Raw genomic sequence first — 5,966 nt, 5'->3', positions numbered from 1 at the left:
GTTGGCAAGAAAAAGACCTAGAGGAAGATGAAGATAAGGTGAATTGAAACAGCAGAAAGTGCCTGAGAAAATAGAAATATAAGGTCTGATAATGTTGGAGTCTTGAGAGATAACAGATTAATTTGGAGCAAATTTGTAGATAGGACGTTTTTCATGTAGTACTATCTTATCCTGTACACCTCTTGAGGGTACATGGCAGGAATTTGATGATGATAAATAATGATCGAATTCATTTAAAATTTAATTTAATTAATAATAATAAATAGTTATACTCTACTTTTTATATTCTATTTTAAAATAATTTTTTTTCACAGAAATATTGTTTCAAAATTCATAAACATAAATACACCTTGGACCGATTATTCTAACGATAATACAATTAAGATTGTGAAAGATAATAGAAATTTGTTCACACTAACGAGTAAATCTATATTAGTTTCGTATAATATAATACTTAATTGATTAGGAAGCTATATTTATTAAGGTTATTATATATTACATGTTTGTATATGATATCATTAAATTTATTAGAACTTCAATATTATGTACAACTCACGCGATGAGTCTGCTGATTTCATAGAGTTATAATAGAGTTACGATAGACAGATTTCAACTGTAAAATGTGGAACACTTATTTTCTTTACGAGAAAATAAAATTTAATAGCCGGTGAAAGTTCTAGGCATAAAATAGAAAAATTAAATAGCAAGCACTGGCCCGTATGGGGATCGAACCCACGACTTTCGCGTTATTAGCACGACACTCTAGCCAACTGAGTTAACGGGCCATTTACAAAGAGACTTTACTGAGTAATCTTATTACAATGTAATATATCAGGGAGCGTTTGCGCAAGCTTCCCTTTGCAATATCCTAAGGAGTGATTTTAAAATACAGTTTTAACAAATAACAAAATTGGGCAGAATGAAAACCTTACTCTGAAATTTCTTCTGATAGAGTAACCAACCGTACAAACTCTGCCTCTGGTTTTCATTATTTTTATTCTTGCATGGCTTTGTTTAATGATTTTGGATAGAACAATAGTTGATAAAGATGATGTTAAATTTTTGCAGGACGATCGGGATAGATAGGCAGTCTGCTACACGCAGATCTAGGCACCAGTATTTCTTAGTGATAAGGAGGAGGTAGAGAGAGAATCCAGAGGCGAGTGACCAAGATGGTAGCTGGTCTATGGAATGAACCTTGCCAGAACACGTGTTGAAGATTTGTGGGTTACAGAAACTGGCTGACATGCGGAAAGGGGGGCGGGAGTGATATGATTGAGACATTCAAATTACTGAGGTTTTTTTTAATTCAATTTCCTCTGAATTAATCTTGAATTAAAAAAATTCAAGATTAATTCAGAGGATATCTTTCAGAACAAGTCTGGTGGTGAAGAACTAGTGGCCATCCATGGAAACTGAGTAAGAGTGCAGTTAGCAAGGGGGTTAGCACTAGGTTTTTCTGCTTGGAGAGTAGGGAATGAGTGGAATAATTTGCCAGAGTCTATTGTGGATGCAATGACTGTGAATAAGTTGAAAGCGAAGTGATAGATACTGTGCAAATGCTGAACAGTTCTTAACATGAAGTTTATGGCCTCCCTCGATGATTCTAAGGACTCCATGGAGTTGCCCATATAATAATAATAATAATAATAATACTTTTCTGATCCGAATAACCGGACTCAGCGTGTCTTTTAATTTTTTCTCTAACTTTGTAGTCGATCTAATAATTGACTAGTCCGAATCCTAATTTTGCTTATGCCAATTAACAGGAAAATATTTTATTTCTCGATTTTTCCACTTCTTGTTTTTCTTCTTTACTAACGATGTCTGGTAACTTTATACCTACAATTCTAGTAGCACACATAATACTGATTTTGGATTTAATAACACGATGAATGGTTAAACTAATTATACTCGTAAATTCAACAGAGAGTGATAGAGCGTTAATCGGATTGACCTCGCTTACTTTAAAGGCAAAATGCATTGAAAAGAGAATTTTGTGAAAAGAGGGATGGACGATGGAGAAATAGAGAGAACAGACGAGTACGAGAGAGAGAGAACAGACGAGTACGAGAGAGAGAGAGAGAGCGTGAAGAAATCGTGTGGGAAAGAAATAAGTTTTTGAATATATACACATAGTGACAGAAAAAATATAACTTAAAACTCTTCTAGGAACTTCAGTAGCTCAGTTGGTATAGGTGAGACTTTTGGTGTTGGAAAGATATTGGCTATTAAAAAAAAAACTTATATAAGAGGAACTCATCGCATCGTTGAGTGAATTCATTGCAGATAAAAGCCCACTACATTTTTAGAAAAAGAAATACGCTTTTATTTATTTGTTATTAGTTATATTACATTCAACGGATTCCTAAAAAAACATCTCTTCATATCAGAGCTGATTATTTTAATGGTTGATGCAAAAGCAGAACAAACTCACTCGTATAAGGAACCGATACTACAAGCTTTTTACAAGATTTTTCCACTTCTTGTTTTTCTTCTTTTACTAACGATGTCTGGTTAACGTTATACCTACAATTCTAGTAGCACACACAATACTGAATTTGGATTTAATAATACGATGAATGGTTAAACTAGTTATACCCGTAAATGTAAGAGAGAGAGAGAGAGAGAGAGAGCGTGTGTTAATCGGATTGACCTTGCTTACTTTTAGGGCAAAATGCATTGAAAAGAGAATTATGTTAAAAGAGGGATGGACGATGGAAAAGGTGAAAGAACAGACGAGTACGAGAGAGAGAGAGAGAGAGAGAGAGAGAGAGAGAGAGAGAGAGCGTGGAGAAAACGTGTGTGAAAGAAATAAGGTTTTGAATATATACACACCTTGACAGAAAAAAATATAGCTTAAATCTATTCTTGGAGCTTCGGTAGCTCAGTTGGTATAGGTGAGACCTTTGGTGCTGGAAAGACATCGGCTATTAAAAAATAATAATAAACTTATATGAGAGGAACTCGTCGCATCGTTGAGTGAATTCATTGCAGATAAAAGCCCACTACATTTTTAGAAAAAGAAATACGCTTTTATTTATTTGTTATTGGTTATATTACATTCAATGAATTCCTAAAAAAAATATCTCTTCATATCAGAGCTGATTTTTTTAATGGTTAATGCAAAAGCAGAACAAACTCACTCCTGTAAAAAGAATCAAAACTAGAAGCTATGAAACTGTGGCATCCAATTAAAACTATTTATGTAAAAATATGTAAAAGCTATTGGGATTGTTATGTGCTTGTGTATAAAGAGTACGCAAATTAAGTAAAAATCATTTTAATGCATAGACTGGAAAAATATATATTTATGTGGCTATCATATACAAAATTAGTATTACTATTTAGCTCGATTATAAAATGGAAAACAAAAATTAAGACGTCCGGTTATTGGAACAGAAAAAAACCCAAAACATAGCCATGAAACTAATGAAAACCACCAAAAGCAGAGTTTGTACAGTTCGTTAATTTAATCTGGTGGAAGAAACATGCGATTTTTCCAAAGTGAGGTTTTAATTCTACCCTAATTATGTTATTTGTTTTATCGTATTTTTAAAGCACAAGTTTGTAGCTTGTAAAGGAAGATGTTACCCAAACTCTTATTTATTTATCGTAATATGATAGAAAAACACTCTTGATGACTGTTTGCTAGAGACACGTTATCTCGGATGGTTAAAGCATCGTGTTAATAACGTGAAGGTTGTTAGTTCGATTCCTATACCGGTTACGGCCAGTGGTTTTTTTTTTTCTTACGTTTTACCCTTCACCCTCGTTAAAAGTCATTTTTCTCGTAATGGTTTAAACATTTCATATTTAAGTCACAACTACACTGAATTCTTTTTTGTATTAAGTTCAAATTGAGCAGAAAAAGTAGAACTAATTTCGAATGGTGGGTAATGAACAGTTACGTCACCTATGACCACCATTGACTAGCCTACTTTACTTAATGAATCGGGATGAAAATAGCATAGTTATGAAAAATGAACAAAGGGCATTTTCTGTCGAAAACGATTCTTTTATATAAGACAATCTTACCAACGACGTTAGCACATTGGTTCACATACACGCAATAAACTTAATAAATATAACTTTCGAATCAGTTAAGTATTATATTATTATACTATACGAAACTAATGTTGATTTTAATCGTTAATAATATGAATATAAATATATATAAATATGTAAATAAATAATTGTAATTTTAATGTGAATAGTATTATTTAACTGAGAAGTGAAAATATAGTTACCAATTCTTAACTGGGAAGTGTAAATAAAATTCAAACAACCGCTTATAGTCCTTATAAGGACTGGCTTAAAAGGGCGAAGCAAGAATGCTTTTCATATTCCCCGTTATCTGTACAGGACAGGTGTAGTGATAAGGTTAATGAGCTATTAATGCTCTGATCCTGGCAGGAGGGTAACAGCAATAGCCGAGCCTCAGTTAGAACTTCATTGGTTACAGCATTGCCATCCATTATCCTCCAAGGGTATTGGATTTTGGATTGAATGAATCAATCACCGACTATGTAAGTAAAGGTGAAATCTCAAAAAATCGGACGATCTCTAGGCCACTCCATAGTGGGCGAAAGACCGTCCATATCTCAGCGTTGGTTCCACTCAATGACGGGCTCCACCACCACCGAGCTGTACCGATCAAATTCCGAAGAAAATCATTCACCGACAAAGCCCCTCAGCGGGCCGTGCCGGAGAACACTTTCCCCGGAGACTCAAATTGCTCCATTAAGGCAAAAACCTTAAGAGAGCGAACTCAAAAACTCTCGAATCTCATCACCCAAGGGGGTAACAGCAACAGCCGAACCTCGGTTAAACTTCATTGATACAGCATTGCCATCCAAGGGTATTAATCAATCAATCACCGCATCCTACGGTCTAAAATGTTTTGGTACAAAAACATCTGTTACCTCTCCAAATTTAACCGCTGATGAGCTATTGTCCTTATAAGGACTGGCTTAAAGGGGCGAAGCAAGAATGCTTTTCATAATCCCCGTTATCTGTAGAGGACAGTGTAGGGATAAGGTGTTAATGAGCTATTGAAGCTCTGATCATGGCAGGAGGGTAACAGCAACAGCCGAACCTCAGTTAAAACTTCATTGGTACAGCATTGCCATCCATTACCCTCCAAGGGTATTGGATTGTCTTATTCACAGACCAATCTTAACCGCTGATAGTAGTAGTAGTTTTTGTTGTATTATTATTATATGAAACAGTTAAAGGTTGATCTATGTTTTTTTGAATTTTAAACAACCCTCTTGCTAGTTAGCTGTTCTTAATATTATGATTAAGTATAAATTTACATTTAGTTAATTTCTTTTTTATATTATTATTTAAATTAAAGTAAATTAACTCGAAAAATATTAAATCAAATTATTAATTTTCGTACTTTTATTATATTCTGTGATACGGAACAGTTATAAGAGTGTTCCATATAGAATTATTTAAATTTATATACTATATGTATACTATACATTTATACTATACATTTCAATTTTAAAAATATTGTAGCTATTTAAAGGCATTTTAGTTTGATTAAATTATAGTTTACATTATTATTCTTAATAGAAACACAATGGTTTAGAAAACTGAGTAAATATTTATCTTTTTAGAAAAATTGCTCTAACATTTTACACCCGTTAAATAATTCTAAATCTGGTCATTATATTTTTCACGGAAATTCAAATCTATAAAAAATAAAAACTTTTATATTTTATATATATATAAATATATATCTAACTGTTTTATTGTGGTAAATGTATAGTTCAACTAAAAATAAAAAAAATAAAAGTATTAATCACAGATAGAAGAGCCGAAAACCTGGCCATCTTTTCAAGTATGCTTTTATCCTGTGCAACTGGAGAAAAGGTATTCTGTTCCTCTGATACAATGAGAGGCTGATAAACAGAAGGCTGCAGTTGACACAGTTCAGTAATGAGTTGACACAGTTC

General features: G+C 33.3%; 1 non-coding gene across 1 annotated transcript; it reads right to left on the bottom strand.

The window, feature by feature from the left end:
• Nucleotides 1–711: 711 nt before the first annotated feature.
• Nucleotides 712–785, bottom strand: TRNAI-AAU (transfer RNA isoleucine (anticodon AAU)). Its single transcript has one exon. It is a non-coding gene; the product is annotated as a tRNA-Ile (tRNA).
• Nucleotides 786–5,966: the final 5,181 nt, after the last annotated feature.

Source organism: Typopeltis vanoorti, chromosome 13 (assembly GCF_054136105.1).
Source record: "Typopeltis vanoorti isolate ZY-2024b chromosome 13, IOZ_Tvanoo_1.0, whole genome shotgun sequence".
NCBI lineage: Eukaryota > Metazoa > Arthropoda > Arachnida > Uropygi > Thelyphonidae > Typopeltis > Typopeltis vanoorti.
This window is presented reverse-complemented; position numbering and strand designations above follow the sequence as displayed.